Raw genomic sequence first — 12,715 nt, forward strand, 5'->3', positions numbered from 1 at the left:
TAATAATACAGATGACATTAATTGAATTAAAGCACTCCTGCTATACCACATTGTGTGTTCCTTGTGAATAATTGGCTCAGAGTACCTATTCTAATACTGTTTTATCATTCTCCAAACAAGCTGCTACAAATCACATACACAAATTTTACACAAGTATTTATACTTCCCAAACTTGAAAGGGTTAAAATGATCACTGTGGAAGCTTGCTTAGTCACACTGGACTTCAACAATGCTGGGGCTGCTTCAGGGCTGCTCTTTTGCTGAGGGGACCAGCTTCATCAAAACAGCTGGACAGTCTGCCTCAACCCACCAAATCTGCTCTATACAGCTGGGGATCCTGGAGCAGATGTGGGTGAGGGTGGAGAAGAAAGGAAAGCTGTGGCCCTTCTGGCAGGAGTTCTGAGGGTAAAAAGGAAGCATTGAATTCTGTCACATATTGGACAGAGAAGTACCTGTTTTTCCTTTTTTAAAAAGTTATAAATTAAAATTCAAATTGGTGTGCAGTGTCATATATGAGTGTACAGCCTAGTTCGTTTAATTTTTCTACTTGTCAAATAATCTCTGACTATATTATTCTAAGCAGAGTGTTAACTGTATAAAGGGCTGAGCTGATACTAATTGTAGAGCTTTGGTTGAAGCAAGAATTATCAAGACTTTTCATATCCAAAGAGAAGGAAATATTCCTTAGCAAATACCAAAGCTATCTATAGAAAAACACTTAAGTGATATCTTGACTCAGTAGTAAAATACTGCTTTAGAGGTGTGGAGGTTTTGGACTCTCTTTGGAATGAATATTAAAGAGAAGACAAAATATTTTCTGTTTCAGCCCTTTTAGCTACCAGATTGCTATCTATAACACACTGTAATGGTTGTGTTTAAAAATGCTTCATAGCAATGTAGGAATTTTATTCAAAACATTTCAGGCTTCATGTCAGCAGTATTTCAGCAAGTCTGTAGAAGGAATTATGCATTTCAGTCAATTTAGCTTTTGTTTATTCTGAACTTCTGTCTGCAAATAGAATTTGCCTTCCAGATTTCTACTTGTGAATAGTGGGGAAGTGTATGTATCACTTCATACATATTCTGCATCTTAAGGTCCACAGAGCTAATACATACAATCAAAATGCCAGCATCAAATGTTGCACAAATCTCTAGTTTATCGATACATAGTAAAAGATGAAAGTGTATTATCTTCAAGATTTAAGTAGGCTTCCTGTATTTGAGAAACAAGAAGACTGAATTATCTCTGCATAGTGCAGTCCATTACTGATTTGATACAGCATTTCTTCCTGGTTGGTTGGTTTTTAAGAGCAAAGGCACAGTATATACAGGTCATCCTAGTTTAGTGAATGTCTCGTACAGTGACCGTTTGCAGTTACAACAGTGATGAAAAAGTAACTTTGCAACCAATCCTTGCATTTACGACCTTCACAAGTCTGTAGAGCAAAAGAAAGCTGATATAAGCTCATAAGCACAGTCAGTTTCACTTAGCGACTGCTTCACTTAACAACCAAGTTGCCTGGCCCAATTGCGGTCTCTAAACGATGACTATTGTATATGAGATAAGAACTGTTGATTCTGAGACTGCATGTACATGCATAAAAGCCTGTGCTACAGGTTCAAACTGCCCTTCAAGCTGTTTTTCCACCAATAACATAAAAAGATATTGTCAAAAGAGGTTCTCCACTGTTGAAAAAAATAACATTTACAGGAAGTCATACAAAGGAAAATGTTGAGTGGTCCAAAGCCTTTCCAATCAACTTTTAAAAGGGAGGGGGGAGTTAGTATACAAAACTGTCTTTTGTATAATTTAATCTCACCAAAAATCAAATTGGTTTTAATATGGATATATAATCATATATATAAATTATCAATTTTTGTTTGTGCTTTCCTTCATCATCTGAAAAGACTGGGAGTCTTAACTAAATTGTTAAAAAAAATGTGATGAGTTCTCAAAGATTATGTATTAAATTTATATGCTGTCTGACTCCCAATGACTGGCCAGTTAGAAATAAAAACACTAAGAAGAAGAAAAAATATGATAGACCAAAATGAAGAGTAAAGATGACATGGATGAGAGAAAGAAACACGCACAGAACCCAAGGGAGGCTTCACAAGGGTTGGGTGAAGAGCCAGGTCTCCAAAGCCCTTCATAACACCAGCAGGATGGGACCTGTCCAGAACTCAGGAGGAACCTCATTCCAGAGGGCAGGCACCACTACAGGGAAGGCACACTTCTGGGGTCCCAATAAATGGCATTGTTTATTGAAGGAACCCAGAATGTGCCAACCCTGTCAGATTGAATTGGCCAGGCAGATACTATGGGAGACAGGCATTCCTTCAAGTAACCAGACCCTATGCCATGTAGAGCTTTATGGGTAACAAGCAGCACTTTGAATTGCACACACAAGCTAACTGGCAACCAGTGCAGCCTGTGAACCAGAGGTGTAACATGGACATAACAAGGCATGTCCATCGCTGCCTGTGCATCTGCATTCTGCACCAGCTGAAATTTCCAGGTGGTCTTTAAGGGCAGCCCCATGTAGAACACATTGCAATAATCAAGCCATGATATGACCAGGGCATGAGTGACTGTCTGAAGGGCCCCCCAATCTAGGAAAGCATGTAACTGGTGCACTGGATGAAGCTGCAAAGCCTGCCTGGCCACAGCTGCCAGCTGCTAATTGAGCAGAAGCTGTGAATCCAGGAAGACTCCCAGATTGTGCATCGCCCATGAATGGGGAAGTACAATCCCATCCAAGGCCAGAGATGAAATATCCCCAGATCTAGATGGCCCAAACACCCACAGCCACTCGGTCTTGGTAGGATTGAGTCAGAGATCCTCATCCAAAGCTGCAAAGGCTCCAGGCATTGGGAAAGAACCTCGGTAGTCTTACTTGGCCGCCCAGGGGTTGAAAGATACCATTGGGTATCATCAGATTATTTATGATACCAAACCTCAGACTGGCAGATGACTGCACCCAGCAGTTTCATGCAGAAGTTGATAAGGAGAGGAGAGAGAATAGAACCCTGCAGCACCCAACAAAGGAGGAGCCTGTGGATCTATTTTTCCCTCTCCAACCAACACCAATTGGAACCAGCTCTGGAGAAAGGAAGAGAACCGCCATAAAACAGAGGCCCCAATACCCAACCCACAGAGCCATCTCCGAAGGATACCATGGTATCAAAAGCCACCAAGATATCAAGGAGCACAAGGATGGATGCACCACTTCCATCCCAGCTCTGTCACAGGTCATCTACAAGCACAATCAAATCTGTCTCAGCATTAAGTCCCAGCCTGAAACTAGACGAATGGGTCTTAAACTATTTCCTCCAAGTTTCTCAACTGCAGACCAACCGTCTTCTCAACAACCTTCCCCAAAAAGGGAAGGTTGGAGACTGGTCAATAGTTACTGAAAACTGTTGGGTCCATGAATGAGCTCTTGAGGAGGGAGTCCACCAAGATTTGAGATTTTTTATCTTGAATTCTGAAAAAGGACAATAAGCAAAATGGATCTAGGAAATGGATGTTTTTTGCTTGCTGCTGCATCTGATCACCTCCTTGTCAAAGTTAAATATATAATATGTATGCTATATTTCACTGATCCCATGTGTCATCATAATAAGATGCTCTCTAATGTATGCCCAAGGTCTTCACACCACATGTCCACTTTCAGTTTGGTATATTTTTCTTCTCATGATTTGAGGGGGGAAGGAGCTCACATTTGTTTAATATTCTGGTCCCCTTTTGCAACTCGACTAGGGTTTGCACTTCTAAAAACAAAAACAAACAAACGCCATTCTTTCTCATAAATCCTTTCTGTCAGATATAATAACAATTACACAAACTTAATTAGTTTTAGCAATCAAGTTTTGATAAAGCTGTTTCTTTAAGTAGAAATAACACATCTTGAATGTATAAGCCAGAAGGGTAACTTCTGTTTCCCAGTCTATTTAATAAATCAAACAAACGCAGGAGATACTGTGTGTTAGTATGAAGTTGGATGTCTTTCCTTTTTTTAAAGGTGGTGGTGGGGATTGTGATTAATCATTTATTAAAAAGACACAAATTAGTGGCAAACAGACTGTGGTTAAGGGGGCAAAAAGTGCATGTATACAAGCATGGTACATATTTAAGTAGAATACAGTAAATAGGTAATGGGGAAGCCACCCAATACAAGAAGTTAATGAGATTCACAGCAGGAATTAACAGCCGCTCATTGGATTAAGGCTGCAATCCTATGACTAGCCAACTTTAGGAAGTTTTTATTCCCCCTTTATTGAAATGCAACTTATAGTTATTTCTGATTCTAGTTTCTGTATGGAAAATAGTTCTTCTCCATCTTTCTAGTAGCTTTCCTTTAAGTACCTGAATGTGGCTATGAGATCTCCCCTGGGTCTTCTTTTCTCCAGGCTGAACATCCCCAGTTCCTTCAGCCTGTCCTCCTAAGGCATGTCTTCAAGTTCCTGTATCATTTTTATTGCCATCCTCTGAGGCCTCTGTAATCATTCAACATCCTTCTGTAAATATAGTGCACACATCCAGAATCGACACAGTATGAATATTAGAGCTAGTTTGGTGTAGTGGTGAAGGCATCAGGCTAGAAACTGGGAGACTCAGTTCTAGTCCCACCTTGGGCACAAAGCCAGCTGGGTGACTTTGGGCCAGTCACTCTCTATCACCCTAGGAAGGAGGCAATGGCAAACCACTTCCTAAAAAAACCCTTGCCAAAAAAACTGCAGGGACTTGTCCAGGCAATCTCCAAGAATTGGACATGATTGAATGGATAAAAAAAAAAAAAGTAATGCTAACGGGGAGGGGGGACAGAGGGACTATCATTCACCACAATGTAGGTGAATAATAGGAAAAGTTCAGATTAATTTTTCTGTTAGGTAATTCCATTTATAATTTCCATGAATTGATTTAATCTAATTTAATTGTATATTAGAACTTCCAAAGTAGTTTTCTCCACTTCGTAATGCATTTTGCATCTAAAAAGTGTACACAAAACACTTTACATAATATATATTTACATTTTTATATAACTGCACATTTTTTGTAGCAAAATCACATGCAGAACTATAAACAGAATTATCTATTAAAAAGTGTTCAACCTAGGAAATGTACACAAATTCTTACTAATTTTGTGCAAACGTTTCCTTAATTTACAAGACCTAGAAACAGGCTGTAATAAATGCATGATTGGTAAAATGAGAAACAGAAAAATCACGAAAAAAATTGCCCTCCCTTAACCCTACAATGAATGAACATGGTTTATTTTAGCTCAGCTTGACTAAGAGATTTGAAGTGCAGGGCGTTAAATGTGGGTCAAGCTGCCTGAAGCTGCATCTACAGCATCTAGTCAACGCAAGGTTAAATCGGGGTGCACGTATGCGCGTCTTGCTCATACCTTAACTGTCAATATCAGCAAAAGTTAAATTAATTAGGAGTGAGATGAAGCTGGTTTCGAAGGATTGCTTGAGCTCTTGAATGTTGCTGAGGCTTATAGTTGTAGGGAAGGAAAAGTAGCCCTTCTGTCACTGAGAAGCTCTTACATTCTGGCATTTCGCCCAGCAGCCTGAGTGGAAGAGAGAACAGGAAGGATAGAGAAAGAAAAAGAGGCCATTGAGGCTTTTTTTAAAATGTATGAAAATGGCATAATTTACATCATTAGTCCGTCTCAATATGTGGTTGGGGATTGAATATAGCAACACGTCTGCCATCATAAGTAATTCCTGCAGCATTAACACCCCAAACCTTTAGTACATAACACAAGAAACTCCTGTAGTGAATCAGTGGATTTGGCCATCATTCTCAGTATCATCACATGACTGAGTTTCACCCTCCTGGCATTTGGGATGTATCATTCCCACCTCTCTGTGCATGCTGTGGAAGTTAGAAGTGCCCAGAGCTGGCATACTGGTCATGTCAGCAACCAACAGCCATTGGCCCCAACTCTCAGACTCACAAAACAAGGTGCCCATTGAGATTGGGGAAAGGTAGCCAAAAGAAGTGCAGAGAACTGTGCTGTCATGTTGACATAGAAAAGTCTATGGCTTAATAGGGCTTCATCCTAATTCGCAATACATATTTGGACACTTCTTAAGAGTCATAGGACTGCAGGAGTTTGGAAGTCAAATATGTACTGGGTTGAATGTCTGGGTAGCTTTTGGTGAGCTCAGTCTGGGAAGCCCAATGATCTACTTGGAGATCTCAGGATTGCAGTGGAGACCTTTGGCATCCATATATACTCAGTGTAGATCCTCATCTAGTTTTACAAATGGTATGGAATGATGCTGTTTGCCCTACCACAGTGCAGGCAGTTATTGCAACAAGTACTACCAGGATGCCTCACACTGGTTACCCATCAGAGCAAGGCATGTGGGTCTAGTGTGCCCCACCAGCAGAACTTTGATACCATGCCCTTCAGAAGGAAATAGTGGTTGAGATGCTGAAGAGTTCTTCCAACAAACCACTGGGAAGGAAGGCCTTTCCAGCATGAATCAGATGGGGACTTGGCCATCATTTTCCACCCTTCCCAGTCCAATGCCAGAACTCTTTGGCTTCATCCTGCTGTTATCAATACATTAATCACAGGGAGGTTGTGGAAATGGGCTTCTGGTGCTCCTTGACCATTGTTTTAGCTTGAAGCCACAGTTAAGGTAGATTTTGCATATGTAATGATCATATACCTCCAGGCTACAGTATTTTGTGAATGCATGTTGTTCTTTTGTTGAACATTTGCTATTATCAATCTTTTCTAGATACCAGATTTAATGACATCTTGGATGAAAAGCCATAATGCCTGAATTTATCACATTTCAAAATAAAAATTGGTCTCATCTTAATGGCATGTATATGGGGTCATATAAGATGATGATGCAGAAACTTTAAAAAAAACCTGCAGGTTAATCAGAGCCAACTCAAAGCACTGCAGATCAAAACAGTGATAAGGAAAATAAGTCTTCTTTTTTTTTTTTGCCTAAAGCAGTAAAATCCCATTAGAAAAGGAATTTTAGCTAGAAAAGATGCTGAAATTATTTTAACACATGTATTTATCAAACAGCAATACGCTTGGAAGACTAAAAGTGAAACCTGAACATTTTATTGCCCAGCAGCAAAAACTGGATTAATCTTCCAGCAGGAAACCTCATAAGGAGATAACATGTCTTTAATTGGTCCAAAGATGTCAAGAGACAAAAATAAATGGAAATCATATTTTCAAACAAACAATAATTACTGTCAGTAGCAGATGAGAGGAAAGATCAAAACATTTTCAGAAATTAAGTTTTACATCTACCTGTGCATCTGGGATTTGGGACCAGGGTTAAAAACTAGCTTTAATTAGCTATTTTTAACCCTTAAATTAGCTTTAATCTTTATGGCACCCATAACTTGAAGCTGAAGACGGGGAGAGAGAGAGAGAGGTCTGAAAAGTGGTGCTCTGAGAAACACCTAGGAGACTTGGGGTGGGGGTGGGGATTTCTTAGTAATTAAAAACGGGTTCATAATATATTACACTTCTCCTATTACTACCCCGACAATGGTATGAAACACAAATCACTAGGGCTGTGCAGCACCTCAGATTCCAGAGCAAGACAGGGAAAAGCATGCAGGGAATGGCTTCTAGAATTCTTTCCAACCCCTGTAGAGTGGATCTTCTGGGTCTCCTGATCAAGAAGCAGGACGACAACTTAGCCTGGAGGAGCTGCCAACTTTCCTAGTTGCTGCTGAACTGCCTGTCTCACAGGAATCCATTAGGGGAATTGGAGATTTTCATTTTCATTTTATTTTTTTATTCATCAAATTTGTCACCACCCATCTCCTCTCACCAGAAGGACTCTGGGCAGTTTACAACAATAATCAATAAAACAAAAAATATACAATAAAATTACAATATATAAAAATACAATATCTAAAAATACAGTTACAACAAACAATAATTATAATTATAGATAAAAATAGAATCCAAATTTTGTTTCTCTTCTCAGCCCCTTGATGGATGTGTCCCTTTTCTTTGCCATCTTCTCCCCATGGACCAAATTTGGTTCCACACTGTTCAGTGTTCAGTCACCTTGATGGTGGACAATCAGACAGGGTTCCAATACCTGCACTTAGTTTTCCTCCAACATGCTGTTGGGTTAGAAACAACAAGGGGTTTCACAATGGGCACCTGTCAGCAGCTCCTTCAAGCAGCAGCATTGGAATCACACAGCTCCCCTCCACAACCACAGCATGAACTTAGCTAAGGCCACATTCGGTTTAAGGCTGAGGTTCTCAAACTGCATGCCACAGTACCCCAGGGCACCACAAGCAGCTCACGGGCACCACAGGATATTTACATTTTCAAAGGAAACACAGCAATGCTCAACACCTGTTGGAAACTACATGAACTACTAGACTAGCTTTGCTGTGTTTTCCCCAAAATTTAAACTACCCCGTGGCACCCCTGAGAATCAGCTGTTTCTCTTAAGTCCACCGTTCCCATAATTTGGGTGTGCAGAGTTTGGGAACCACAAAAGATTACTGAGAAACTAAGGGCGCCATGAACTAAGAAAGTTTGGGAACCTCTGGTTTAAGGAGCTGCCAACAGGGTCTCCATGAGCACTGCACGGCCCAAAAATTATCTCTGAAATTTTCAAGGACAGATGGTCCTTGATGCAGTTCCCTTCCTATGCACAAAACGACCATCCCGGGGATATCAGTGGTTAACCCGGCTGTGGCACATGTACAAACAATGGTCATTTTAAAATAATAGAGCTACTGTCAAAAGAATACATTTTAGATTAAGGGAAACTGCCGATTTCAGTAGTTAAGTCAACTGACAATGTAGAAATAGTGAAAGGGTCCAAATTTATTTTTATTTTAACACATGATTTTGGTGTGCATCCTTCTGTAGTTGAAAGTGCACATCCATCTATTATGCTACAGATGAGGACAAGAGTATTTAACAGAATACTCCTGTCTGTAGTCTTATTTGACAGATATGGCCTGGGACCATCATAACTCATGCAATACATTCTAGAACAAAGAGGCTAGCTTTACCTTTCATCCAGACAGCAATGTGGTATAGTGGTTAAGAGGCTGGACTAGGATTGGGGAGAGTCTAGTTCTAACCCACTCTCAACTGTGCAAACTCACTGGATAACTTCAGACAGTCTCTGTCTCTCACTCAAGCCTACCTGACAGGGATCTTGTATGCAGAAATTAGAGGAGAAAATTGTTGAGGTTTTCCTACTAACGATTAAGACTGCTATTGTACCTAATCATTTTGGCCCGGTGAAGAGGTTGTATTTGATTGTCTCCTCTCACGTGCTTCATGCAAATTACCTGGGGGGAGAAAACCTGCCCGGACTTGTTTCTTACTTCCTCTTTTTTCTCTGCCGGCAATGTAGCCAAGCAAGGCTTGCTCCAAAGGGGAGCTAAGTCCTTTAAATATGTTTTGCTTTTGTTTTGCTTTCTGTAAATAAATTATTTTTATAGAAATGCTTGGTGTGTGACTTTTTTGACCTCTCCTGGGCTAAAGGCTTTCCCAGCATCTGCCAACAAAAATGTCATGTACACTGGCTTACTTCTGGAGAAAAGGAGGGATACAAATCCAACAAATACACAAATCTTTTCACTCACCCTTATTCCTAGTGCAAAGGCATTTCTCAGCCAGAAATAGGGGTGCCTATCAGTAACACTCCTAGGTCGTTTCTAGTTTAGAATAAGAAAAGGAGGAAAAAAAACACAAGAGACCAATCAATGTCTGCATTTTTTTAATAGTTTTGTTCTGCAGTTTGACCACAGCTTCTTAAGAACAAGCATAAAATCTGTATTTAAAACTAACAATAGCACTTAGAGCAACATTTTCCTTTAAAAGTATTGCAAGAACAGACCTTAGGTCTAAAAATTAAAACATCACCATTTGCTCAGTTAGGAGGAGGCAGGTACACAACTGTTAAAGTCTTTTTCTGCATATAACCACAAGTTACATTAAAATTAAACAGCAAACTGATTAGTTTAAAAGGATCTTTCACAATCTGGTGCCTTGAAGGTATGTTCAACTACAGTTCCTGTTATCCATGCTGGCCGGGGACACTGGGAGCTCTAGTAAAAAAATACAGGAAGTCTCCAGATTGGGATTAAGCTGGGTTAAAGGGAAAGACTCTTAAAGCAAACCAAGATTCATGTAGCTTCACATGAACAGCTGTTGAGAAGTTGCAGTAAAAACCACAACATAGTTTCCTTTCTTAAAACATTTAAAAAGCAAACTTTTAAATGAAAGGCTAAATATCGAGAATAGTGCTGTATTTCGTCATTTAGAGAAAAAAACTTGAAACAAACTGAATACATACCAAGCAACCTGGGTAGATACAAAAACGAGACCCAGTGGCAAAAGCAACAGCCTTATTGGGCAATACATATTAAATGCAAAATTAGCATTACTATGTAACTAAACAGTGTGCGGAAAGCAGGCCTGAATTCAATGGAGCAGAGAGATGTTTGTGACCGTGCCTTTCCTTAGCAGCCTCTGGGCCATATAAAATGCCCTTGGAGACTTTATGGAGAGGCAACACAAGCCCTGCAGGAGGGGAATTAAGTGGAGATTGCCCACCTTCTTCCTACAGAAGTGGTCCTCCAAAAGGTTTTGTTTGTTCTGTGAATGGAACCCAATAGACAGGTTTCTGTAAATACTATGACATTTTCTGCATCAAAGTTATCTAACAACTAACTTTAAGATTGTTTGCTGGTAATGTGTAAATTGCTTTTGTACTAGAGGTAAAGCAATGATTACTCTGTTGAAATGAAATGTCTTTTTGCTTGTTGGGTAATATGCCTACAATGCTATTCACACTGAAAAGTGTGCATGTGTCTTTTGGTTTGCCCTAAAATATGAGTGACTTCTAACAGTACATTCGGTCATACCTTCCACCACTGCAGCTTCACAGGCTGGCAATTTTGAAAGGAGCAGCATCTTGTTTGGTCCTCTGGCTATACACAGCAACTGTTATTGCAATTGGCAACTTGCACCTGGCACATCATTCGCTCAGATGCAAGCTTTTTGTACTCTGCAAAGCATTACCATAATGCAGGGTTAACACAGAACTGACCAATACATCAAACTAATAAAAGTTAGAATTTCGTGTCCCCATTCAGTTAATACCAATTAATTAGGCATATTTGATTTTTTTTCTAAACAACCTAATTGCATCTCATGTGCAAGGAGGTGGAATAATAGAACAGTCCATTTGTAGATGAAAAACTCACACTACAGGGAGGATTGTACGTCATTTAGTATCCTAGTACAGGACAGAAGTATACTGTCTACACCTATGATATTAGGAAAACACTAGTGCAGGTCCATATAAAAGTTAAGATAAACCAATATAACTTTCCCAGCCTGATCTCTTCCAGATGTGTTCCACTAAAACACCCAGAATTCTAAGCTAGCTATCTAGTAAGAACAGGGTAAAAACGTATTTCTGAACTTCTTTGACTATAATTTCCCTGTGAAGACCATCTACTATTTCATATTAAGATCAGTCCTTCCCAAAAATAGTTTGGTGATGGCTTCAGTTCATGGTAGTCAAACATCAATACTCTTAAAATACATACTTGAGATCACTTTGCTCTCTCTGTGGCTAAAAGATGGTCAAACTACTAATGGGTATGGAAAACTTTTTCTGGCCACCTGTTATGGCAATAGTGGAGGTGATCCATTAATTTGTGTTTCCAGATTGTAGCAGCTAGGGGATAATTTTAAAATATGAGCAGAGTGGGACAGTTCTACTGAGTTAAAGCTGAAGAGGTCCCTATGCTTACCTTACCACTCATAATGGAGAAACCCAGTAGATCAATAAACCCTACTTCTATGATGTGGCCTCCCATTGCTAGATCATAGGATATTGAATGAGGTTCTTAAGGGGGAAAAAGACATTCAGTTGTTTTCAGTGTTAAAACCTGCTTTTCCGAGATATCTGCTTTGCCCAACCAAAAAGCCCTCAAAGCAGACCTTGGCCTGCACAGATGGTAAACTTGCCCTGCCAGGACAATCATGCTGAGATCAGTATCTGTCTTATAGAAGAATGTTTTTCTGGTGTAATCCAGAAACTAAAACTCATCTCATTCTCCAAATGAAAACCAAAGCACCCAAAACATATTACTTAGATTCAGTAGGATAATGTTTGCAATATTTAAGTCATCAACCAGGAAATGAGAGAACCTGTAAGATGGAAATACAGAAAAATTGTAACTCACATTCTTCAGAAGTCAGTGTAATTTAAAGTATTCCAAATATCAACATGTAACATTCAGGCAGACCTCTTTTTTAAAAAAATCACACACAAACATAGGAAAAGACACACCAATATGACAGTGTTGTGCATCAAATCAAAAATGCAGCAAGTTAATGGAGTAGGTAACCTAGAAAATGCAGATATCTGTTTTGAGGATGCTATGAATGCTGTTTCAGATCATCTCATAGTGCACTGTTGCATGTATTGTGAACATACAATATATAATATATGTAGAAAAGATGTACACTAAATACAAACATGTTCCCCTTAAAAAAAAATCTCTTTGAAAACTTTAAAAGTAGAAATTGCATCTTTAAAAAAATCTTTATCTTGTAAAATTATCCACCTTATATTTTTCAGGGATGGTTTGAAATCAGGTTCATAATATTTTTTTTTAAATATTGGTATTTCAGAAACAATGGCTCAAGAGATC

Source organism: Candoia aspera, chromosome 3 (genome assembly GCF_035149785.1).
Source record: "Candoia aspera isolate rCanAsp1 chromosome 3, rCanAsp1.hap2, whole genome shotgun sequence".
Taxonomy (NCBI): Eukaryota; Metazoa; Chordata; class Lepidosauria; order Squamata; family Boidae; genus Candoia; species Candoia aspera.